The sequence below is a fragment of the Gymnogyps californianus genome, chromosome 11 (assembly GCF_018139145.2).
Source record: "Gymnogyps californianus isolate 813 chromosome 11, ASM1813914v2, whole genome shotgun sequence".
NCBI classification, from domain to species: domain Eukaryota; kingdom Metazoa; phylum Chordata; class Aves; order Accipitriformes; family Cathartidae; genus Gymnogyps; species Gymnogyps californianus.
Genome location: NC_059481.1, coordinates 18,392,382 through 18,420,196, shown reverse-complemented (window position 1 = coordinate 18,420,196; position 27,815 = coordinate 18,392,382).

Here is a 27,815-nt window from a genome sequence, read left to right as displayed (position 1 = left end):
CATGATTATTGAACCTGAACAAAACCTGGACCCTTAAAACCACATGGAGGGAATATTCATACCCAGGAATTCTTGAATTTATTTATAGTTCAGTGTCCATTTTAATGCAGACTAATTCATGAACAACCTTCATCACATAACTTCATGTGGCAACTCCATGAGAATAAGAAAGTACTAAAAGTTTCTCCTCTGGTTTATTAATATATGTTAATGACATTCAGCAACTGGAAGTAAAATTGACATTCCAGCAGGGTGTGATCAAATTCTTCTTCATAGCTGACCAGCCAGTAACTTGTGTACTACCTGTTGTTAGAGCTTGGAAACCTCTTTTCTAAACTAAAATCTTTTTACAGTTTTTACCAAATGGATAAAACAAGAAGAAATTTTATCACTATCTAAATGGAGTAATAAAGTGACAGGACATATTTGCATTCTGAATAGATTAGCTGGTCTTTTAAATATTTATTTGTGTCTATTTTCAAAGTCCCTGATCCTCTGAAATTTTCCAAACACTTCTGATTTGACAGACTGGGAAATCTGTCTGCAGCTCCAATTATACTTGAAAAGATACATATAAATGATTTGACAAGTTAAAAATTAGCAGCAAGTTCTATACCTAGCAAGATTTTGTAAGCAGCAGTTCATAATTCATGATACTTCACTCTAAAGTTCATGTAAATTCTGTATGTGTGGGATCCTTTAATTGGTAAGCATAAAGGTGTATTGCTATTCACCTAATGTATTCTATTGCTCAACAAAAGGTTGTTGTAGTGAGCTCTGATTGTGACAAATGATTTACTATTAGGAACATTCTGTAATTATTGTTCGGTGGTACCACAGACCGATACATCATTAACATGATAGACGACCTTTTATATCAGCAAAAATAACTAAATTAATAAAAATGGCTTCATTCCAAATCCTGTCAGAAAGCCAATACTTGAAACAATCAAGTATCAGTGATACCTGAAAAGACCAGAGTTATGTTTTTGTTAAGCAAATCTTATTGTTTGTGTAATAACATTGACATGTGCTGTAGAATAGAGGGCCGGATTTTCAGCTGCTGTGAATCAATGATCTAATTAATTCTGTTTATGTAGAGACACACCACTCCACATCTGTCAAGGGTATGATATGTAGGATTTTATTGTACTGCTAAAAGCAAGACTGTAAGTGAAGTATCAGAAAACTTTTTTTTCTCTTCAAGAATTCTGGGAACGGATGCAAGTGTGCTCTGACACGCTGGTTCCTCAGATTGTTCTCCCCATTACATCCACACAAATCTGGTGTGAGTCTCCGAAATGAAATACTTCCTCCAAATTTATATCTTCCTCATTTGAGTTTGGAGAGGCCAGAATCCCATCCTTTAACCATTAAAGTTAGGAATTTAGAAAACTACCTGAAGAACAGATTAATTTTTTTCTACCAAAGAATCTAAGCTCAAGATCATGAATTCTTTGTTATCCACTATGCTGTATTCACTTTTAAAGTTTTTTCCAGATACTTGACGAAAGAATGCAGTTTCTGATGGAAAATAGTGAGCCACTAGTTCTGGAGGCAGTGTTGCTTTGCAGAATACAGATAACTTGGGGGTGATGCCATTTGCTGTCTCCATTTAAATTCCTATCAATTGCAGATAATTTTTAGGAGGAAGATAACTATCTTTTGGGAAATGGTGTGAGTCCCCCAGGCTACCTCCCTGAGCCCACTAAGGAGCCAGCAGGGAGTAACAAACACAGATACTGCTGCTTGGGGAAGGGTTGGAGATAGTGGCTACAGAGCACTTCCACTCATGAATTTCTTTCATGTCTTCATTTCTAACATCTCCCATTCTCTCCCTACCCTTTGGTATGGGACAGCCCCCATATTAGAAAGGTAGGAGGAAACGCCATGTTGAGACTGATGCTGGAACAATCTCCACAGAAAGCCATGACCATGGCTGAATGTACCATTCTGGACTATTCCTTTATTGTTTTTTGTTTTATTCAGACCTCTCCTATATCCATCCCTTCATTTCATCTCTTCTTCCTCCTTTTGTCATTCCACCAAGCTGTTCATTCCGAAGGTAACTCCCCAAAAAAATTAAAGAGGTGTATTGAACTCAGTTGGACACTTGTCAAATGCTCAGTGTCACATCTCTCTCTCTCTCTTTTTTCCCCTGGTCTTGTTCACGTGTAAGTTCCTTCATCAGGGACTGTTCTGTGTATAGGTGTTTCACACCTGGCTTTCTCAGTTGTCCGTGTAGACATCACAATGGTAAATAGGGCAAACAAATATTAGGTGGCTGGATCACAAAATGTTGCATGATACCTGACTTGGTTTGCTTCACCATAATAAATTCTCAGGGTGTTTTTCCAGTGACACATGCTGAAAGAAGAGCAAAAAACCAATTAATGTACAGGTTGTTGTCTTCTAATAGGCAAGGAACAAGATTTTGGGACTTCACTCCTTCAGCAGCTGTGTTACTAACTCACTGTGTAACCTTCAGCAAATCCCTTTATTGCATCTCTGTAAAATATTGGTAATGAATTTACGTTTTGTAAAGTGCTGGGAGATCCACAGATGAAAAGCACTATATAAGCTAAGTGTTATTAATGTGATTCACTCAGTGAAATGAAATCTCTGTTGAGAAAAATACTGTTCTGTAAAATTTATATTTAAAGTTACATATTTTACAGCACCAAGAGAATGAAGGTTGTGTCACTGTTTCCAACATATAAACTATATTTAGCAATTTATTCCTTGGCTTCTCTCTAAGTAAAAGAAAACAGCTTGATGTTTAAAAATAACATTTTGTAGGCTTGACGTTCATAATTTGGACTGGAATATTTTTTAAACAATTATTTAAGAAGAATGAAAAATCTCTTTCTGCTCATATAGAATAAATTTCAATTCTTGCATGGGCCATATGTATGAAGGTTAGCCATTTATCTTGAATAGTTATTTCAATTTCATATGACCATTCTATAGAAAAATGTTTCTGATGTCAACCATTTTCATATTTTCTTTTAATGCATAGCTTGCCTTTTACTGTTGCATCCTGTTAAACAGCGGGGCAGTGTTTGAATACTGGACAGTTCAGTTTTGTAGCAAAACCTCTCTATTTTTACTGCTGAGATGGGCTATGTTGCAAAAGGTTATACAAACCACATAAATGTAGGGAAGTATATTTGACTCTTAAAACCCTTTTGATTTTATTAACTGATATTATCTATAACATCTTCAAGGAAATTGATTCAAACATCTGAGTTTTAACCCAATATTCTTTTTTTTTTTTTTTTTTTGTAAGAAAGGAGCATTCATTCCTGATCTTCTCCCATAATTCATTTTCAAACATCTTTTTGTACAAAAACCTTTTGGTTCACGGTGACTTCTGCCAGGAATATAGCCCAGCTTTTTTGTCTTGAATCAATTAATCAATTATCACTATTATTGGAGTCTAGGAAAGGAAGAAAGACCTTTCAGAGAACTTTACCAGAGGATGTAACTAGTCAAGAAGAGATGAATCTGGATTTCATCTGAGGTGAAATGTTGATATGTTTCTGATAGAAAACAAAAAGTCTGTCTAAGGACTGTGCACAAGACTCTTCCCATTTGTTTCCTTGGCTCCTACTCGTCATCACCATACCAAGAGACACTGGAGTTAGACTCAAAAATACCCTCTTATGAGAAGGTCAAACTAAATGGACACCTTTTTCTAGTTCTGGCATCTGAATTGCAACTCTAAGCTCCTACCACCTGACCTTTTTTTCAAGTTCCCCCCATTAGATATGAGTTATTATCTATAGAAATCTGTTTGACTCACTATCATATTCAAACCCCCTTTGAGGAGCTTGAAGAAGAACTGAAGCATTTACCCAGCTATTTTCTTCACTTACTATACAAGACTCAGGTCCTGATGGATATGATGCCCTAACTTATTGTGAATGTCTAGCCACTAGACATTAGCTTCTCAAAAAGTCTGGAGTCTATAGTTAACCTGGAAAAGCATAGCTCTGAACTGGAAATAGAACCTACAGCAAAATGTAAATGTAAACCCAACTGATTGAGGAGGTGAAGGTATGTTTTGTAAAGCAAAGCACACAACAGCCCCTAGAGCTCTGTTTATAGTAGGGAGATGAAGGTACTACCATAAACTTTCTTTGTAGCAAGGTCTGTAGCTGCTTTTAATGCCAATATAAAATAATATAATCTAGTATAATCTAGTATAATATAATATAATACAATATAATATAATATAGTATCAGGAAATTAGGCAGGTATCGGACTATTTCTAATCTCCAGCAACCACAAGAAAAGGCAAGCTTTGTTGCTTGTGCATTTCCTTGGAACGCTACATGGAGATATTAAGTAAATCTTATGAATTATTTTTGTTTTTTGAATAGGTCCTTGTTTTCCAGACTTTAGACTCAAAGAGATATTCTTTGTCCAGTTCTTCTAGATTAAGGCTAGACTTCTTCCTAGCAGTCAGCAGTGATTCTTTGAAATTGTTTTCAAAGCCAAATGTTGGCTGGAACTATTTTAGGCCTTGCCTTTGCTACCTTGGCCCTATCTGAAAGGAAGAAGTTTGCCCTTGAAAGAGAGTTAAACTGCTATGATTCACCGACTTGGAAGAATTGCAGGATGCTGACTGCCTGAAGTGGTGCCTCCCACTGGACCAGTGCAAGTTTCCTTCCTTCTTGTCTGACTAAGCCATTAAGAAGTTAGTCAATTCCCTGAAGGTTACTTCCAAGGAATATCCAAAAAGGAAATACCCAGCCCTGGAAAGGTAATTTACCTAGACAGGATTTGAAATGCAAGGTTCTCAGCTGAGGGAGAAAGTCCTATATCCCATCTGCCTGTGGGAATACAACTTCACGAGCTTTTCATCCCTTGAGCTGACAACTGCAGACGTTCAACTGGGAGGTGTCCTATAAAATCCAAAGTACTTGGAGATCCATATATTATCGCATCCAGCCTATCGGAGCCGGAAATGTGGCATACCGGTGTTCTCGGAGAAACAGTGGCAGAGCAGCATCCTCAATTTGAGAATGGTTTGAATCCTCATCTGTGTGTGATGTCTCCTGAACAGAAGCTATTTTTGACTTGGTGGAGGCACAAGTGGGAGGAAATGCCAGCTATCTGTCTTTAGGGACTCGATGTAATTTGTTTCCTTTGTTCTTAAGGAGCAGATCCCCAGCTGGTGTGAAATGGCATTTCAGAAGAGCTACTCTTGTGAGAAACCAGTCCTAACGCCTGCTACACTGGTGGAGCCTATCGCTAAGAAACCAGTCTCCAGGCCAAAGTGTATTGTACTCTACCCAAACACAGTGATGCTATTTGAAATCAAAGGGGCTGGTAGGCTGAGGAAAGCTCACACAATGTCTACTTTTTAGGGTGAGAAATACACTTCGCAGGACCTCCAGCTAGTTAAAATGTTTACCAGAGATGTTTATTTTTATTCCTTCTATGTTTTCAAAGTCCAGTTTACTCCTGAGGAAAATGCACTGAAAAGGAACTTGTGAGGGACTGGAGTGACTGTATGGAAATGGGTAAAAGTGACTTTGGAGCTCTGGAGCAGTTTCTTGAAAGCAGGAGCATCCTCATCCCTGTGCTGCTTGGCCTCCTGGGCATTTTTGAGAAAAAAATAATGGCTGTAGGAAGATACAGCACCGGGAGTAACAGACTGGTCTGAGAGCACCAACCCCTTATACAAATGAGAAAAGCTTTTAGTAGATAACAGATGAACACAGTTTTAATCCTTAATCAAGTTGGCTTTGGCCTGTAGGAAGACTGCATTTTAAAATACACTTCTTCCCATCACTTCTTTCCTTCCCCACCTTCTCTGCACTCAACAGCCCAGGCAAAAATGCTGAAGATGTCTTCATTAAAAACCCAACAACAACAAACAAACAAACCCCCCCAGTGTCTCCAGAATATCGGTATATCGAAACCCCTGACAACTGTGTGAACATATTTTCAGCACCTGTTCAGTACTTAGCCAGATGCCTCTCTATTTCAAGGTTTGTGAATCGAACCTGCTTGTTCGATATATTGGGTTTAAAATGTGCAAAAAGATGCAGCAGGAGGAATTTGTGAAAGTTCCTTATCACAATCCTTCTTTTGAACCCCAAAGTGAAACTTTGTGGATCAGATGGACAAATTTCTTCCTTTTCTTTCTTGTGTGTGTGCCTCTCTCCAGCTCTGTGCCTCAGTTTCCCCTTCTATAAAAAGTGCTTCTGGTTTGGACTTTGAACTTTACTGTGATCTGCTGATGCAGAGTGGTGCTTTACACTACACTACAATTTCCAAGTAAAGAACTGCCCTTCTCCATGATGGCCAAGTTGGACAGTAACCACAATTAGCATGTGACTGCTTAGGTGGGGAGAAAGGACAACTTCTTCCTTGGTCTGGCCACTGAGATTTTATCCTTTACACCATTCTCATGACTCAAGGCTATTTGGCACATAAAGATTTAAAAGGACTGTTCCTTCCTTGGGTGCAACTCTGATATGGATACATAAATGCATCAGAATTTTGTTAAGCCTGAAACACATTTTTCTCAGAACTTTAATTTTTGATGTTAAAGATATAGCTGTCTCTCACAGCACAACAGGCCTCAGACTTTCACAGCTCCAAGACATAGATGTCTGATTACTTAAGCTCTATTTGAAATTAAATTCCAGCCTCAGGGGCATTTTGATAATAAATTCATTTAGGGAAGAAGTTTCTTTCACAGACACAAACATCCTCTACAGCCATGCTCTGTGCCAGTATATCCACAGAGAAAATTTTAGGGTACTTTCCCCACGTTTCTTTTTCCTGTATTCTTTTCTATGGTTTGACTACCTGATTCACCACTTCTTTTGGCAGGTACTACTCTCCTGCACTTGACTCAGCTTTATTGCACTTCCAAGTTTTCCTCAAGCTAAGCATGTCTACATCGCTACTTAAATCTGCCGTTGAGGATGCCACCAGCCTGCCAACACATCTGAGCTTCCTTTCCCCTCTTAATTGTGCCTTGTATTCATAGCAGAGTCACCTTGATGACTGTTGCTTCTCCTCAGATTCCCTTATATTTTGGGGGAATAGAGAGAGGGATTAGCAATCAGGCTGGGAGTGGGCCTCACGGAGTGGATGCTGGCTGAATCCATGTGCTCAGAGGCCATCAGCCAAACAAGCTCCGGGCATGCTGAGCACCCAGGGATGGGGACCAGGAGGGTGAGGGCAACCTTGTGGGCAGATGGTGAAGCTGGGCTGAGCCCTGATCCAAGCTGATACTTGGTACATGTGGAAGGAGAGGGAATTTCCCAAGCAATACTGGTTTTGCTTCCTTGCAGAAAGGAAGGTAAATAGAATTTTAAAAATGAGGCTGAGAGAAGTGAATAGCTTTCTGCTGGCTTTGGTTTCCCCCAGGAATCATTTCTGATCCTGTATTTTTGTCTCTAACAAATTTAGATCATATTTTCCTGTTGCTGTATTTCAGCCTTCATTTGATACCAGACTACAGTGGCTTATAACAGTGATCAAAATGAATGTTGAATTCCCAGGGACTTTACTGAGGTTGCTGTATCCAACACTTAGAAAAGCACTTTGAAGGGGACTAAGGATTATTATTCCCATTTTATGGATACAGTGTCATATTATCGCAGACATCAAGACGAAGGATTGTCTTGTATGTATTTCTTGTCCATAGGAAACCAAGGAGGGAGGTGGAAATCTCAAGATAAAGAATATTCCAGCAAATTTGCAGACTGCTTCCAGCAAAAAGATAAGCACTTCATCTTCTGTGGTTTGCCTCACCTTCATTTCTACTTTTTTTCTCACACTAACCCCGGCTAGGAAGAGAGAAAAGAGAGAGAACATTGATGAAGGACTTGCAGGAGTTTTGCTTGTAGCCAAATTCTGCTATTGACCACTTCTTGGGAAATCTTGCTTACAGGGACTGGATTTTAGGCTCTGCATTTGCATTCAATGATAATGATTTTCTTTTAGTCCAACTGGGATAACCGCAAAGATAGTGCCCAACTGCAACTCTGTTGAAGGGGGAGTGCAAAATAGACTACACTTCTAAGATGAGCGGAGCAGTGGGAAGGCAAAATGCTCAAGAAAAATCCACGCTGTTAGAGCCATAACAAGGACTCTCGATTACGCAGGTTAAAATAACTCCTTGGCTATGCCTTGTATCCAGTATTATTATCATTTCCAAGTGAGGCACTTATTTCTTTTTTTAAAACAGGTAAAGCTTTAAAAAAATAGCCTGGATCTTTAGATAGAATTGAATGTTCTGTGACTTTAAATGAAAGCTCCACTGTTGTTGGGCAAATAAATTTAAACCACTTAACATGGCAGAGAAGGTCAGGCAAGCTTATTATAGTGATCATAGCGTTACAGCTATTGCGATTGACCGCTGCTCTTTGGAATCACCAATAATCAGAGGCCGCAAGCTGTGTTTGCAGAGAAAGGTCATCATTCATTTTTTTCGAAGCATTAATATCTTTTGTTTGTTTGGCTCAACATGAAACAGGAATCGATAGAGGTAATTCACAGAGCAATTAGCCCCTCATCTGTCAAACGGTGTCTGGGTGTATTTAACAAAAAGACCTTTGGAAAGGTTTAAAAAGGAGGAAAGTGCCTGTACAATCAACAATTTATATTTTCTACATGACACATTGTGTATGTATCTGTGAAGAGAAGGGACCTTGGGACTAAAAAAATATACATAAAACATGCTGTAAATCTGTACTCAGACTTTAAAAACCCACAGTGAGACAAACTGTTAACTGACTTGGAAAAGTTTTCCATGCTGTTCTTAGCGAAGATAAAAATTTTCTACCCGAGGCTCAGGGAAAAAGTTAGACAGCTGTTCAAAAACTTGTCAGATTCATTACATGAAAGGGAGTGGGGCAGCATATAAAACATAAGAGGGCAGAGACAGAGGTAAAAGGTCCCTTGCAGCCCTAATCCTACAGTTTAGGGTACTGTGAGTCCCTTTTCCCCCCAAGAGGTTTTTCTTTATGGGGACACTTAGGAGAGTTAAGGAAAACTGAGAAAAAGTGCAGAAATCAGAACGTAAGTTATTGCTCTGTTGCACTTAGGAAATCTTCCTATAAGCACTGGTGACCTCTCAAATTTGAGAGACTAAACTGGGAGGATAAAGCTACAGTAGATCAAGGGCACTTTATTTCTGAATAAGAGTGTCTACCAGGGGATTTAATATACATTAAGAGTTGGCTGTATAGTGCCTGTGTTTGGAGGTAGAAGACTGGCAAAGAGCATATGGACTGTTAAAAAAGGGTGTATTTTAGACATATCATAAAAGGTTTGGAGGTCGTCCCAGAAGTTCAGATGCTTATTCCAGATAAAATTTGGCTATCATCTCAGCTGCTTAAGAATAAGGCTCTGGACTTTATTGGATGAGTAATTGTAGGTTAAGCTTTCCTCATTTTTTGTCTCAATGCTGAAATTATATATCACATTAGAAAGTTTAGAGTTGGTGAAAATTAAGATGTCTTCCAAAGTCCAGGACTTTGAGTTCCAGTTAAAGTGAATTTTAAAAGTCCCACCAGAAAGCTTTCTGTACTTTCATGTTCTCAGTGATTTTTATACCTTATCCTGCGGCATCAATTTTATTTATTTAGTTAGTTAGTGAGTGAGTTACCTTCAGGACTCGGAAGGTGCTGTGGAGCCCACCCATTGATAACACTGGGAATTTTGCTTAATTGGAGCCTGTAGAAGTTTGGATCTTTGGTGCTATAGACCTAGGCAGATGCTCATTATAGTCACTCAATTCATTTAAATAGGTTTCTAGCAGTAGACTCCACATCAAGGTCTTCAGATGTGGACAGAAGGTGTGTTAAACCCTGCTTGCTAACTATGTCATGTTCTCAGCATGTTCTTTAAAGCCTCAATGCTATGTCATTGTCAAAGGCACCAAAGGCATCTGATGAAAAAGCAAGAGAAAATGGTTCTTGAGCACTGTTGGTACTTTAAAGTTGCTTCTAGTTTCTAGCCGTATTCCTAGATCTAAGACTGACTCTTTCCATCAAGCTTTCCGTGATTTTGTTTTGGGCCTTTTTTTAAACTGAAATACTTGCTGAAATTATTTGAAACTTTTTACTTCATGGGTGGTCGTTTTAATTTGCAATAAAATGGGGAGATTTTCTTTGTGACCTCAAAAAGCCCATCAGTGATTAGCGAAACTTTTATGATATATTGTGAAATTAACACTAAAAATCTAAATGTTTATGTTCTAGGAAAAATGTGCTATTTCTATCTGAAGAAAATGCAGAGTAAAATAGAGCAGTCAGCTTTTTGTTTGCAAGATTTTAGTTTCTTAATCTTCAAAATGCAATATATATAGTGAATGCAATAATAAAATCATAAATTAATTTAATTTTCCTATTTCAATCAATTTCCTAATAGGCTGATCTCCATGTCACATCTCTAGTACTGTAGCATTAGTTCACAACTGCTTTGGTAGTTTCTCTGTTTCTTTGTTTTCTTTTCCTTTTAGATATCGCTGTAAGCTCCCAATGCCAATTCTGGGCTTCTGCTGAGAACAGATATAAGAAAAACTTTTCCTTATACATACGTACTTTTAAATCTAAGGCATCCAAAACATTGTAACTTCAACAGTCAATGAATTTTTTACTGATATTTCACTAATTCTTAACATTTTTTATTTATAGTGCTGTGCAGATATTTTGAGCAACTTCATAAAAAAAGCTTTCAGATTCTAGTCCAAGGGCAACCAGTGGTCTGTGAGATTACGGCAGGTGGTCTTCAAAGTCCTGTTATCTTTGTGGTCAAAGTTGTATTATCTTTTTGGTGTTTTTTCAATTAAAAGTTTGATTAACTATGCTTGGTGGTTCATGACGAACTTGGAGTGCTGACAATGCTCTGTTTGCCCCCAAAGTGTGAGAACCAGTGGTCTAGAAGAGGATTATATTCCTTTCTCTTTTGATAATGTGAGTTAAATTCTTGCAGGCTCTTCTGTGATTTTTCTCTGATTTTATGAATCTATTCTTAGATTTAGCTAGACGGATAGGCTGATGGGGACTGTGCTACTCTGTTATTGTCACTGAGGTAGGATAGTCCGTCAGCAAAACACCTCTTAAATATCAGTCCTGGCTACTATCCAGAGAAAACCAAGACATGCTATTGAACAACACTTAGGACCAAATCTTTCTTCCTCCTCTGCCACCACTAAGCAAATTCGTTAAAGGTCTTGGCCTGTATTTAAAATAACATGAGCTTAAAGAACTTGCTAGTGTTTCATCTTAGAAGACATTAAGTGTTAGAGGAAAGGCCAAAAAAATGTTGGCAGACTCCTCATCCAAGAAGTTCAAAGATGGTGTTGATACCTAAATGTCCAATCTATCCTTACACATCTGTTTGCCAGGCAACTTGTCTAAGGAGTTGGGCAGGGTTTTCAAAGGAGCAAATGGCAGCAAGATGCCTGACTACCATTTGTGCCTTTGAAAAATCTACCTTCTTGTCTACAATGACGTTTCCCCGAAAATTTACCATCAGTGGTAAGAATAAATGGTTTTGACAGTCACTCAACAACTGCAAGCAATTAGAACGATCTAGATCTGCACTGACTCTACATGCCACAACATTTAAAATACCGGCAGTCAGTTTGTTAGCACTCCCACTGGTGAGCACAATCTCTGTCTGTATCTGTGAAACATTTCCAGGTAAGTCAGTTATGAATAATTGCCGTTCCAAACAAAGTTAAAAAAAGAGGTTCAGACCTTTGTGCCTTGCACAATAAAGGGAAAACATTGCATAGAAAGTCGTCAAAAGCCAAAAAACCTCAAGAGAAAAAGACAAAGCTTATTTAGTGGATTTGCAGTAGTATTTTTACACATTACCACAAGTCAGAACTGGAAATGAATGAGTTTAAGGCATGCTGTCATTCAAAAAAGGAACAAAGCACCAATTGCTGTTTGGCATCACGTTTTTGTTTATATTTATGACTGCCTTTCTTAAAAGCCTGACTTCCTATTCATGTGCAGATTTCCTTAAACAGTTTTAACCTAAACAATTAAACTTTCATTCATGGATATAATCTAATAGGAAGGAATTCTTCTGTCACATTGTTTTATGCTCCTGATGGAGAAAATATTTCAAGTTGGCTTTACAAATCTTTTAGGAAAATAAAATCCTGTAGGACAGCAACTCTCAAAAATAACCCACGCTATGTCCCTACATGGAAGAAGGTAGCGCTTCCTTTTTGTGGTGACTTTGGCAGCTGCATTTTCTTAGCTAAGAGCAACATTTTTTGGAAATGGAAGGGATATTTATCTCTGTTTTGCAAAGGCCCAGGGTACACCTGTTCTTTATCTCAAGGACCTATCCAAGGGTAACTTCAAGACTTGCTTGGTTTTCCAGACTTGGCAAATCTTCAAGTTTAGCCTCAGGAAGGGTCAAGGGTGTCCTCCAGAGGGTATGTGTCCTGTCATACTGAACAAGCATAGCAGCTGGAAGCCAGTTTTCAGCCATGTGCTGGACCATGGAGCATCCTGCACTTACAAGTGCTTTCTGCAAAGACTCATAAGATATCCAAAGCTTAAGAAATGTGAATGCTTTGTCTTTGAGGACAGTAAATTCTGAAGGAAAGAGCTGACAAAGTGTAGAGAGAGTAAAGGAGTTTGGCCCAAATGACACAGAAAACCCATAGCAGAGGCAGAAAGTGAACCAAATTGCAAGGCAGGGAAAATTGCCATGGTCCTCTTAGAAGTCCTGTAATTAAAGTCTCTGTTGAAGCTGATGTATTTCCACAAATCATTTCAGCTTTGAAATAGCATATTTTACTGAAAAGTTTCCAGTTAGCTGTGTTGTTAACATCAGGCCAACTCCTGAAATCCTTTACTCAGGTAAAAAGAGCGACAAAATGTAGAATAGCTTCTACTGTGAACTCAGTAGGTATCAGATGGAGAGATGTACCTGGAACAAACCTCAGGCCTGGATCAGGATAAGGGCGTGCTTGCTTTCTACTGGAGCCATATCACGTACTTCTGTCCTGCCGTTACTGTGGCAATGCTTACACAGATTGCTTTCAGAGCCTCCATAGTGCTTTACGGAGGTTAGGCCAATCTGGATCTGGATATTGCTGAATTTTTGAGGACCCACATATAATGAGTTTTGGGCCACAGTCAAATCTGTGCAATAGAGAAGACATTTTCAGAAAGAGTCCTGTAAACTTACTTGTACTGGATTTTCAAAAGCACCTAAGTGAACTACACTTTTTCAGAGACTTGCGAGTGCCTTTAAAAATCCCATCCTTTGAGATCTGGATTTCAGAAAACATTCATGATGACATGAAGGATAAAGTGCTTGTAATAATAATTGCAGCATCAAGGCCTGTCCAGTCTTCTTTTCCTTTGACTGAATTGCCAGCACATTCCCTCAAACCAGGATAGGACCCAGTGTGCCTGGGTTTCAGTTTTACTACCTCCAGCTGAAGGCAAGGATAGCATGGGTTTTTTGTTTTGTGTTCTTTTGGGTTTTGTTTTTGCTTTTTTTGAAGTAAAGACCTGCTAGAAGAAAACTGTTAATTCACCTAGAGTTAGCAGACTTGTGTTTGAGAATCTGTCACTCCGCTGTCACACTTCTCATCTATATTATTAACTACTCGTATCTCATGAACAGTCCCTGTTGTTTCAGTTAATAAGTCTTCTCAGGTAACCTCATAGGGTTCTAGTGCTCAAATTTTACTGAAGAATGGCCTGAATGTCACATTTGTAAGCAGAACTGGATTTTCAGTTCCTATCTTCCAAATTGTCATGAAATGTTATTTTGGCTCCATCTCAATCTCTGTTAGACTATTGGTTTTATGTGGACTTGTTTATGACTTCATAGAGATGTCTTCTGACACTCCTCCATGTACACACGGTCTCGATATCTTCCTCAAGCCCGCTCCCTCTCCTCTAGATATATCATATCTACTTTGATATTTGATCCATGTGCTCCCCGTAGGAATCTTGTGACAAATTGTTCTTTTACATCATTGCCAAATGCCTCAAAGTGAAAACATACTTTGGGTGGGGAAGGAAACCTAGTTATAAGTTAAACGAAAGCAAAATTAGGGACCTGCTAATAAAATTAGATTTTCTTGACACTTTTAGTCAATGCAAAAATAATTGTGGGAATATAAAAGGTTCTTTATGGTCAATTATTCTTGTCTTAGTAAGTATCTATAATCATAACCGCCTCTGAATAGGTAATAATCCTCAGTAGGGAGAAGAGAAACTTCCCTTCAGGACCATAAGGAAGGTAAAACATTATCACATGCATGCATAAAATATATTAATATTGAGATGGTGCCAGTGCTAAGGTCAGATGGTTAGACATCTTTTCTTTCCCAGAAAATATACTATTCCACCTTATTGGACTGCTGACATCCAATTGATCTGCATTATTGCTCTTTGGCAAGTGTATGTGCACCTAAATGTTTCAGATAATAGGTATTACAGTATTAGGTAAAAGCTTCCTTGAAGTCTCAAGCAATATCAAAGAAGTATAAATTGTAGAATAGGAAAGATGAAGATGACACTGGAAAGCTTTGAATGAGATGTCATTTTGCATTTAGAAAAACAACTGAAAAAGTTAAGACAAAAAGAGGGGAAAAATGCTACCCCCTCATTTTTTCAGCAAATGCCCTTAAAGGCTTACAAATGACCTCTTAGCGGAAATTAGTTTCTCTTGGGTTTCAGACACTGTTTATTATCTGGGAAAGAGAGGAGGAGGAAAAAGCGACAGAAAAGTCTGACAAATTATGCTTATTTGAAGGTAAAATGCTTCCCATCAGCAGTGCAGTGAGAATGTATTGTACGTGTCAGCTGGATGTTGACATGTTCGTGTTCTTCACAAGGTCCTTCACCAAGCAAGGAGTATGAAGAACTTTTCTAGGGAAAATCCTCCTGGAATCTGAATCGACTGACATCACTATCCCACACATCGTGCCTGCGAAATCCAGATTAATCCTGGTAATGAAAGGGGAAAGGGAAGCATGTTCTGTAAATAGGGAGCTTGAACCCAGATTCTCTGGCTGCCACCCAGATGTCTCTCAGTACAAATGGGCTCATCTGATCTTTCCAGTCAATTTTATTCTGGAAAGTAGCCAGTGGGCCTAGTTCATGACCCAGTGATGTCATTATAATTCATTTTCGCTCACCACCAAGCCTTCTGAACTTTCCATTTTACAATGGGTCTTTTTAATAAAGAAGGCAGTCATGAATAGAATTCATAAGCACTCCTAATGATTTATAATCTTTTTTTTTTTATCTTTAAAATGGACAATCCTGCCTTCTCTGTCAAAACTGGTTAAGGAGGTTTATTTCTTCTGTCATAAAACACAGTATAGATTTTATAGGTAAAACGAATGCTATTGCCACCTATTTACAAAGGGGAGCTCTTGTGAATATAAAAAGTCCTCTTCTGGTTCAGCAGCATAAAGATACCGCAATAAAGAGGCAGTTACTGTATCGATGGGTCTCTGGTTATGGCAAATATGCGGAGGCTTTCATTGGAATGACTGGAGCACACCCCCATCACCATCGGTGAGGTATTGCAGCTCGCACAGCGCGGTACGAGTGCGCCGGAGGAGACCTGAACAGCTGTGGCATGTATAACCTGCAGCCTGTACCTGCACAAACAAGACATTGCTGAACTTGGCTCCAGCGCCCTCCTGAAGCCTTGCCTCATTGAACTTGTTTAACCCCTCCCAGCTAAAATAAACTTTCCTGAGATTACTTCACTTATCCTCGGCATGGATCTTTTCACCCCTGGGTTGTAGGAGCTGAGTGGATGATCAATGCATTTGCAGCCTGCACTGTAATTTAACTTGCTGTGTCTGACAGGAGATGTGGAATTGCTAAAGAGAGGCTTTACTTGTAATCTTCTTATCATCTTATCCTGGAGTGTTTGTGAAGGGGGAGGCCTTTCCAGCAGAGACTCGGAGTTGAGGGTTAATGCTGAGAAAGAGAAATTGCCCTATAGTGCGTCTGACTCGGTGACCTGATAAAACATGCTCTGGACAGCTCGTGAACTCTAGCCTCTAACTACACACTGCACTCAGGCTTTCCTGCACTAACATCACTTGCCTTCCTTTCATAAGCTCATTAAGAAAAGTCACTGGCTGTAAATATGATGGGGAAAAAAAAGCAAGTCTTTTCTCCCATCCTCCCTTTCTTGTTCTCTTTCATTTCTGATGCTATTTCAGATCTTCTCGGCTGAACAATAATTAGCACAAGTCTTGTGTGATTAATGGAAATGAGATGAATGGCTCAGCGGTACTAAGAACTGGAAGGAGGCAAGGATCAGTGGCATGAGGGGAAAAGGTGCAGGAAGTCCGGAACTAAGAGATCCTGGAAAGAGGACCTGAGTTAGGAAATGAAGGAATGGAAATAAGGACTAAAGAGAATAAAAGGAGTGAAAAGAGGAGCAGGAATTGAGAGGAACCTGGAGGTGATGAAAGAAAAGAAATACCCACTGGAAACTGAAAAATGTGAGGAAATTCAGGCATCTGGGTAAGAGCTAAGAATTGTTGGCTTCTAACTGGAGCTGTGCACCGGATTTGTTGCACAGCCTTAGCTAAATGGCTTCTTTGAGGAGTAAGCAAAAGGAAGGGAATGATCCTGCCAAGCTCCCATTACCATCTGTGGAAATCTTTCTATTTCCTTTACTAAGAGCTGGATCGAGCTCTAGGAGAAGGGATGTAAGAGGGGCCAATAGGAGAAACTGCAGAGACAGCTAGTTAAAGTAGAAAGGGAAGGAGAAGTGGGATTTTAGGATTAATCAAGAAGCTAATGGGGAGCGGTGACAAGCCATGAAAACCAGTTTTTGTAACATAACATCCTGCAGACATAAGTGAAATGTCTTAAAGCTTTCACATGCAGTCATACTGTAAAGTTGATAATCCTACAGAAGCGCATGGAATTAATTAAAACTCCTTTAAAGGGCTATTAAGGGGAATTCCAACTTCTTTACTGTCTGAGTGCTGTTTCACACAGTTGTTATTGATTAGACTTGAGTTGTAAAGTGGTTTGTAAGAATTAGGGAAGGGCAAATGGTTTAGAAATATACACGGTGGGTGTTCAGACTGGAGCAGACCAAACTCAAATAGTTATGGCTACTGTATTATTAGATACTCCTCTCATTTGAGAAGGAAAGACATAAAAAACCTCCCTTGGGTGAACCTCAGAGAAGTTTTCCAATAAGTCTTTTCCCACATCTGAGAAATTTTTGGTAGGAGGGGGTAGTCAGATCTCAAGTCTAGAGAGCTTTGCTGGCTGTGAGCTACATTCAATGTATGTGGCCCATCAAACCATAGGTGCCTGTGATAGGAAATGTACTCCTAGGTGAGTCTACTTCTGATCCTAGTCTTAGTCTAGTTTTATTAGTACCAGATTTGATGTAGACTCCACTCACATTCCTCAATGTCATGAGCTCTTCAAGAAGGTGTTGTTACTTCTAAGTGGAGAGGGGGGGATCGAAGTCCAAGATAAATATGTAGCTGCTTCTACTTGCACGTTTATATAAAATAAAATAAAATACTAGTAAGCATGAGACTTTTGAAGTATACTGCCCCCAACTTGTCTTGTACAGATCTAGCCATTCTTTTGCTGTGCTTTTGGCTTCAAGTTGAGCTGCTGAAATGCCTTCTCTAAGTCTAAAGAAAGTAGTTGTGAGTAACAAGTGTCATCAGTTAAATCACCTCTCCTTTCCTAATGTAAATAAAGTAAACTTTTGTACTAGATACCTGTTTTCCCTCTTTTCTACACCAGGAATATGTGATTGTGCAAGGGGTGCTTTGGATCAAGTCCAACTCACAGCCACTAGAGACAACCTTCATGCATAATAATAAAATTCATGGAATTAGCAGCTTTACTCCTCTACTCCTGTATTAGAAAACTGTTCCAAGAACTTTCTTCTAATTTCCAGCTTAAGGGTACACAAGGTTAGTCTACAGGCTTTTGTTAATATGTCAACGTTACCTTTTTAGTTATAGAACTCTTTGTGCTTGTATCAGTTTCTTCCTGGTGCATTTATAGAGTGATTATGCCTCTTCTCAGGCAGCATTTTGCTAGATTAAATAAGCCATATCCCCTTTGTCCTCTTGGAAGACTGTCTCTCCAGCAGGATTTGAAGTAAATAGAAAGAGATGTCCCTACACAACATCTTAAGTCCCTTACTGTGGGTGTAAATGTACAATTTTTGGGAAGAAGCCAGTCTGCTTTCCAATCTGAAAATAGAGAACAGATGCACAGGTTGTCTTATGGGGAGAGATTTTGTGTCCAAGCTTGGGTGGAGCCCAGCATTGAACTTCGTCTTTAACTCTGGTACAGAGAGTTATACACAAATATAAAATCTAAGACAGAGGAATGGAGAAGCTGACCTGCTTATGACTTTGAGGAAAAAGTAAATTGGGAGTAGTGGGAAATACTGCGATCTGTCAGTCTGATTACCAGCCTGCACTTCTTTATGCATTTCAGCCATCACTATTGACTGCAATCCATCTTGTATCATGACCCTAACCTTGTTATCCTCCAAGGTCTTGAGTCTCGGGGTACTCAGAGAACTTTTCTCTTTCTGGCTTCCCATGACAAAAGCTGTTCTTTTCTTCCCCCTCATCCATCATATTTCACAGAAGATCCTTAAATACATCTAGAGTTTGCAAAGCTACCAGTTTTTTGCTTTACAAGTATTTATGTTGCAAACAAAAAAACCTGATGCTAAATTCTCACCATTCCTGTTGACGAAAACTGAAATAATTGCTCAGTGGAAGAAACTGTGAATTTTCACAGTTTTATTCTGGGCTGAATTTTGGCCATTTTTGCAGTGTATGTGTTTTTTATGTGTATGCCTGCATTCAAAAGGCCTGGAGGAAACACACCTCTTATTTAGCAGAAAGTCATGAGAAAGGTTTGGACAAACTGACCAAAATCACTTTAATTTTCATAAATCTGATTATTTTGACCTTTGCTCCCAGATGGTGAAAAACATGAAACTTGAAGACTTGGCTTTATGGACTCTGGGTGTTGGAGTCATTAGTGTCTGATCACTGTGTTTGACATCACCAACGGCAGAGCTCTCTATTTGTCAAATCAGATCATAGTTACCTACTTCCTTGTAACAGTTATCTATTACTAACTGCACTGCTCTTGGCAAAATGTTTTGATAGCCTTGAAAGAAAAGCACTGAGTGAACAGAACTATTGGAAGTTAATTTTCTGCCAGGCTGTCTATGTACTTTATAATGATCTCATGCCATTCAATTGAGAGGATTTTACCATGGACTTCAATAAGCAAGTATAGTGGACCCTGAGTTGTCCCAAATGACCAAGCAGTTCCCACTTCCTCACTTCCTCATGACAAATGCTTTAATCTTCTGGCAATTGGGGTTTTTTAAGCTTTTTTGTTTGTTTGTTTTCACTTTACAGCTGAGACTGTGAAAGGGACTTATTTTAAAGACAAGCTAGAGTTAAAAAAGTCACATTTTTTTTCCACGGCAGTTTTGGTTACTCCTCATTTAAGAGAAAAACAGAAACTCCCCCCCTCCAGGAGAGCAGTCTGGTAGCATTGTCAGAGCACAGTAGCATTCCAAAGACAAAATCACCCAAAGAAGGAACCACAAAATTAATCTAATCTGGTGCATTAGGGAGCACTTGCTTGACATTTGCTGCTCCTGTCAGGCCTAATAGAGAGATTTTTACCTGTATTTGCCTATTCAACATATCAGCCCCTCAGCCAATTTTGGAAATTATTTCTGATTTATGGCTCCCATTCTGGCGAGTGTCGCCTCAACCTGTCAATTATCCCTCAAAGCAAATGCTAAGTGAATGCTAGCTGGGTAAAATTAATAAAGGAAACCTTTACTTTAAAAAACCGAAGACACAGGCTTATGAAAGGGATAATTCAGCCAAGCTTTAACTCAATTGCTGCTCCTGATATTTTGCAGTGACATGGAGAAGATGCTAGAAAAAAATAATAACACGAAAGACAAGGAATCTGGTGGGGGGACCATAGTTTTTTTAACTCCTGCTCTGTAGAGCTGCTCAAGTTGCCTTCTGCCCCCTTATCCTGAGGTTTCATTGACTCTGTTTAATACCTTTAAGTCACCTGGAAATGCATAAACCCTCTTATTTGCTGTCAGCCCCATCCAAAACACACTGAATGCAGAGTAAAGAGCTGTGACCAGTTTTCATGATGTGCTTCGTGTTGCGCTTCCACCCCACAGAAATATGTGTAAACAAGCCATAGAGAGAAGCACTGTCAGATTCTCGTTCTCTCTCCTTGTGCCTGTTTGTGTTGTGAGGATGAGATTAATGATTTGTAGGGAACCATAGGGATCAGCCAGTACATAACACATCAGGAGATGCGTGGTGAATTCCTGAGACTTCATCATTAGCGCCTTGTTGCGCCAGGTGCCACGTGGGCAGGAAAGCCTTCCTCAAGGTCTGCCATACTGCACGTGGGAGATGATAGCTGGATCCTTCAGTACCTGGACATTTCCTGCATGTATAGTGCTTAGGTTTTGTATCTAAATGATTTTAGAGACCTTGTGCAACTGGGGAAACTCTTTATCATCATTTGGAAAATACCAAAAAGTTTTAGCCACAGTCATTCAAATAATGACTATGCCATTTAATTTATCATTTTCCTCCTGAGTTTGTGTTTGCAGGACTACTTTGAGAAAGGGGTAAGGTTTACAAAAAGCCTGCCTGATCTCATGGGAAGTATTGAACCAGGTCCAAAGGGGATGCAAGGCATTCTCTTAGTTGCAAAAATTTAATTCATCTAATCAATGAGTGATAATAGTGGCATGTGATGAAAGCCTGGCAACTGAATACTAGGTGTCCAGCCTTGACTTTCGATTGGATTAAATTATCACCTACTGTGGTGCTTAGAAATCTTTTGATTTGAATTCTCTTTAAGATCCTTCCAGATAATTTTGCCCAATGTGATATAATACCATAGTTAAAAATATTACCATGTATGCACACTGAAACTATGTATGGCTGATTCTTTCTTTGTCTTTCTGTGAGGATGGCATGGTCCTTTACATTATGGATCTGACTACAAGAAGAGTCAAACAGCTAATATTTTTCCTAGAGCTATTTGAAACAGAAAATTGTTGTGAAATTGTGCCTGAAAAAGTTGATTTTATATAAACTTCATTGCAAATGTAAAGTCAGTGAAATGACATTTTTTATCAAACAGAATAGTAGTGAGGTATTAATATTTGGGAACTTTTTTATTTCTGCATTTCTCCCCCCAAAATGGGTCTCTCGCGTCAGAAAAAAAAAAAAAAAGAGAATATATATATACACACACACACACGTTTCCTACATTTTCACTTCAAAGTTTCATACAGCTCCTTTCTTAACTGTAAAGTCTGCTTATTCACTGCTATGTGAAATAGATTACTGAAGGCGTCAGCCTCTGGACCAGGCAGACTCCAATGATCTTCCTGATTTTTCAGGGCTGAGTCTGACTTCATGACCTTCAGACTTGGGTGTTAGATTAATACTATCAGGCTTTTTTGACCTTTGGGAAGCCTGGATCACAGATGTGAAAGGACCCAGATGTCCTGAGTTCCAGAGGTGTTGAACACCGGCAACACAAATTGAATTTTAATAGGAATCGGGACAGTTCAGCACTTCTCATTTTCAGATTGAAGATTTCCTTGATCTATGTGAAACTGGATTGTATTTCTTTCTTATTTGACCTGTTCATCAGGTCAAATTACCTTCGCATAATTAAGGAAATTCTAGTTCCTTCACTTTAGGATAAGAAATACCTCACTTTCAGATACCACTGGGTAAGAATTCACATGAACCAGAAAAAAAAAAAGAAAAAAGAAAAACCTGTTCTAGTTTCATTTCTCACCAGGGAAAGCACTGACTATTCAACTGGTCCATCTGCCTGGGAGAAGCCTCCATGTAGCTCTCCCTGCATGACAGAATCCTTATGTTACTCCATTTGGATCAATAATTTCTCATTTGGGGGCCAGCAAGGCCCTGTGAAAAGTGTGGTTCAAATCAACCGGGTCCTGCGCAATACTAAACCAAGTGTCTCTGCATCTGAATGTTTATACTGTGTCCATCTGTGTTAGGAATTTCTTATTTGGGGCCTGGCTATGTCACAATTGCGTCACCTCCCTTAAAGGGAGGAGGGAAAAAAAGAGAAGTCTGGTTGGGTGTCAGAAACCTATATAATTAAAAGGCAAGAGTTCAGTGTTCAATGACACAATGGTGAAATGCCCTGTTTTTCTACAGCCTCGGGCTATTGAACCACAAATAAATCCCATTTTAATGAAAGAAATCTTATTTTGTCTACAAAAATCTGAAAGTCCAGGAACATAATGAGTGTATAGAGAAACCTCACATCATCCTGGCTGTGCAGGGGTTTGCCTGCACACCCTCATATAATTATATACAGACCGCATATGTACCTTTATCACAGGCAGCTGGAGAGAAACGAGAAACAGTTCTACAGTCAAAGAGAGTCAAGAACCACAGGCTGTACATTTTTATGTGACTGTTACTCTGAACAACCTCCTTTAATTTTCCATTCTTTCATTTTAACAAAAGCTTGAACACTTCTCCATTGATTTGCCTATTCCACAGAGAGACAGACAGAGAGAGGGAGGGAGTAAGTGAGGGATGGGAGTTGATTTCCAATATTATGTAAAACATTTGGTTTCATGAAGCAAGCTGGAAAAGGGGATGAAAAAAAAACCCTTTAGGAAAATAGTTTTCCATTGAAATCAGTGTATAAAGTAGGTCCCACTGGGAATATGTTTTCTCAAAGCTAAATTTTTAAACTCTTTCTACACTTCCCATGCCACTTGTCAGCAGAGAAATGAAAGGGAAAAAAATAACCCTTGGGGTTTCACAGCTTTGCACATTGAAGAAATGAGGGATCACTCAATGGTTATCAGAATTCAGCATTTGTTGTAGAGGAAGAAGCTGGCATCCCTCAGACTGTTTCACACTTGTGGACATAATGATTGGAAAGATTAATTTATTGTGGCATTACTTCTGCAGTTTTGGAGGACTTTTGTGTCGCTTTGTTTTCTACGTTTTTATTAGAAGCCAATAAAGGATATCCTCCTACGTGCCATCTTGCGTGTGCGTATTTTGCACATATCAAAGTCATACAGTTAATTATCTGCAGCGTAACAGAAGCCACCCTACTTGCGCCAACATGGAGGACTCCGGCCACTAAGACAATTGTAACAATATGAAACCATTAACTCAGACTACTAGATTGGCACAGGCCAGCCACTCTGAAAGTACTGAATTTGGGCCTGAGCCACACTAAAATAAAGAAACAGCTCTAGGGAAGATGGGAAACAATGCCGGCGATGCTGCTAGAACATCACACATCTCCTCAGAAGGAGAAGTTTACAGTTCTCATTGTTAAACTTGACAGGCCTCTTCTCTAAAGCCGAAGATTTAATACGATGCTAATAGTCCCTAAGTAGAAGGCTCCTCCCTGACATAAAAATACCTCAGTGTTACTACTATCACCTTTGCAAACATGTAGATTGCTGTGCAAGAATGGCTGTACAAAATCAGACAGTCATCCCACGCAGAAATATCTCTCCCTCCTAGCAAATAATTCCTGAAACATCAAGGAGAGAGCAGGTGAGCACTCACAGCACCTATAAGAACATTTTGCTTTATATGAATCTGTAAGGCACCCTCTTGAATCAAGGTTTTTGGCTTTGATCAAATCTTCCAGCTCTCAGACCAACCACAAGTTTTGCATAATTTCCTCTCTAAGCTATAAATTAGGCAGGGCTCTCTCACAACATGGCCCAGATTTGTGGACAGGCTTGCACAATGTATTTTGTGAATTCTTCTCCCAAATATGTGTGCATTTGGATTGAAGTGCATAGCTGATAAATCAACATGACCAGATATGGTCTATCATTAACAGGTATGTTAAGAAATTTCTGTGATTCTATTGAATATTGTGGTGAAACCAATGCTTCTTTCTCTATTTTCCTCTCAGATTATTCCTTTTCCTTTTCTTTATTTTTTCTATTTCAGAGGTGTTTGTTTCTCTATATTTGTGTGTATGAATAGAAAAATCAAAATGTTAAGATAAAAATAAAATATTAAAAGCAATAGAATTTACTTCTGGGATAGAATTGCATCATAATTTTTTCTATATGAACAAAAACGCAAGAGCCTTAAACAACAACTGCCAATTACCAGCCATTATATTGGCACCTAGTTTCTGAGGTTTTTTGAGGACTTTTCCCATTTCTGGTTAATTCTGAGGGATGCTGCAAGAGATGTGACAAACAAATAGATGTTACTGACACATCATCGTATCATGGAAATAAATTTGCCAACAGTGAAAGAAAAAGCGACTGTATTATTGACTAGTCTTAATTATTGCCCCAGAAGTGTGGCAGCTGTTCAGCTGAAACACGGGATAAAAATTCCATCCCTTTACCAGTAACAGTCCCCCTTGAGTAGGCAGTCAGTAATGCAGTGTTTCATGTTGTCCTATTTCACAGAAAGTTTTAGAGATGGTGGTGGTGGATGGGGAATCCAGTATATCTTGGGACCACTGCATGTGCGCTTGATTTACCAGTAAGTGCTAGGTCTCTGTTGAACTTCATCATGCTATTCTAGCATCGTGGTAGTGACGGGCAGTGCTTCAGTGTCTGCCTTTGGAAATGCTGCTTTATAAACGAATGGGTAGGTCAGCCTGGATACATATTTTATATGTCTAGTCATACGTACTCCCTGGGACTTTCTCCTGTGCAGCCAGGGCCAATCTCAGGGCAAAACACTGCCTTGAGATTCTTGCATGCAATTCCCAGGGAGGCTAGACAGAATTGTATCGCTGAAAAATTTTGGCTTATAATAAGCATCATCATTGAATTCTGTAAAGCTCCACTTAGAGTGGAAGAACACGAGCAGACCGTGTTTCAACTCGAAACAGTGTGAAAATAGCAATTCCTTTTACGTGGGATGCCTGCCTTGACTGACACTCACTGGTGAGGAAAGTTATGGGCCATACTGTAGGGAGATTTTGCTCTCCCACACCAAAGTTAGTTGAGAAACTTTTTCTCGCTTTTCCCTCCAAAATGTGTGTGAAAGAATTGGAGGTTTCCTGCCTGCTGTAAGCTAGGAGGAATCGAGAGCAGGTATTTATTCACATGTTACTCAGCTGCCCGTTTGCGAATAGGGGGGCCATGTTTTCATAGACCATGTTTCATAGGCAGCATGTGTTCAATAAAACGTTTGTACACTTGCCAGAAATCAGGCTGCCAGAGTGATTTTCATGGATTGTGTCAGCAAATGTTATTAGCAAATTGTGTAGTTAACCTGGTGTAAGACTTTTATTACTGCTGGGTATACTTACATATCAAAAAGCTTCTGATCCCCGCCCACTCTAAGCCTTCGGCAAAGAGAATCTGTAGTTTTTTTAAGAGACCATGTTTACAGCTAACTAGTATTGTTCCTAATCCTGTAAAGTCTATGTGGGAGAGAACCCCATCAGTTTCAGTCTTAATTAGTTTTGGCAATTAGTTCTCCTGGAAAGGACCATGAACAAGGTCCAGGAGGCTTCTCAGTGCATTATTCCTCTTCAGAAACGAGCCTTCCCCTGGCTGTGTGAACCTTTGCAGGCATGAAAACAAAAAATAAGCAGCGTAAGTCACTACAGATATTGCCAGCCTGACTGAACAAGAAGTTGTGCTGTGGGAAGGCATGGTGAGAAAGCTGTTAGGGTACAAAGGAGTAATCTGTGGCTATTTTATCTATGGGGAATTAGAACAAAAAAGCCGAGCGCTACATCAAAGGCTCCATGACTGGAGACTAAATCTTTTCTTATTTAGCATTATGTTAGTAATTACTGACTTAGAGGAAAAGAGAAGGAAAATATATAGAATTTTCTCTCAGGATATGTCATTACATCATCATTGGTACTTCAGATTCTGTTAAACTATCTGATTTTATAGAATTTGATTAATTAAAAAAAGGTTTGTTCTCCCACTGCATTGTAAATTATTTAAATCCCAAAGTAGCTTAACTTTCCCAGTTATCTATTAGATAGTCATCTTGGCCAGGGAAGACAGGAGGACAGATGACTTTTCCTGAATTAGAAATGTAGGTACTGAACTCAGGACCTGAGCTTGTAGCGCATCCTTTGCAGAAGCTGCTTGGCTTTGCTCTGCCTTCTCTCCTTATATGTTAAAAGAAGCTGGTCATGAGGCTTCCTGTCTTCCCTTCTTTAACTGTCAAGTGCTGTGTGAAGAGGCATCTCCTTACACAATGACAATCACAACATATTGCTGCATATGGCTAAACCCTCTCAGAAATACAAAAAATAAACAGTGAAGTCTGCCCTGGGTTTGGAACAAGTGCAAACGCGTGATGTGGGGTCTGATAAAAGGAGTTGAAATAATTATTTCCTTTTGTCTTAGTGCTGAGCTCTGTATTCAACACCATTAGATACTGAATGCTGCTGTGCACCTGGAAATGTTCTGTTCTGAAGCATTGGAGACACTTTATTCCAGTCTGTCCAGCACAAATATGTCGACAAATCCGCCTGAGCTTTTTTGTGTTTGTTTTAACCAGCCTACAGAATATACAGAAACAAAGCAACATGAATCTGTTCAGATATTTTGCCTCTTTAGCTTGATTGGTTTAATTTCTTGGTGTCCTGATGCCGGGGGCCTTTAGTATAGGTCACTGAGATGAGAAAGAAGGATTTGTTACAATATCTGATCCGTTAGCCACGTGATGGGGTATATAAACTGCCCTCCATGTAAAAATCATGGTGCTGGGAGGTTTGTATAATCTATTTTAGGTAATACTGGGAAGCTGTGTTATTGGGATCTTGGCAAATTCCCTTGAAATCAAGCTGGACTGCAGTGGATCTTTGTGTGCAGAAGCCACTGGTTCCAATGCATCAGGCACTTATGCACACACTTAAGCTGAAGTGTATGAGCAGGCGTCTTATAAGCTGCTTGATTTCAATAGGATTTCTTCATAATTTCTTACAGTTAAAAAGATTTCTTAGAAGTAGCAGATGTATTAGGACTTCATTGCATAAGGGAATCATATTTAAGTCACTTACAATCATGCCACGACATAGAAATCTCTCTTGTTTTAGGGGTTAAATTTCGTTCAGTCATTTTAGCCATGAAACAGGACAGAAAGGAATAATTACATAGTCTGGCCATGGGAGACATGGTAACTTTCTAAATGTGGAATGAATACTTCCATTTGTGTTGTGTGCATGAAGAGGAGAGGAGCCCCTGATGTGTGGTGCGGGTTGGACTGAGGGTTGTGTCAAGATCCTTACTTTGGTGGTTGTATTTCAAAATAGATGGTAGGAAAACATTTTCCACTCACAGGTCAAGCAATGACCAAGGAGCTGGATGCAAGATACAAAGGAGAGGTGGGAAAAGAATATTTGGAAATTATTCCCAGTTCTTCACTCCACAGTGTTGCCCCAGGGTGTCTCTCAGGTCTTCCTGATGGGAAAGCACTTGGATTTTCCATCAGACTTGAATAGGAAATGGTTAATGCCATCATCACCAAGAATTGCAGTGTATGTGGAATAAAAGCTAGGCACTCTGCCGATCAGCCACCAAGAACATGTTCTGTGTTAGACATTTAATCATATTACTGCTCCCAAAGCCATCGGAGCCAATTTAATCAAATTGTATCATGGACGTGGTGTTATTGTTTTTAATGCCTATTAGGAAAATAAAAGTTAGCACTTATTAAATGAGGATCCTCTTGCATGTTGATTGCTTTGCTAATTTCTTGCTGATAAACCTGTGTTTTA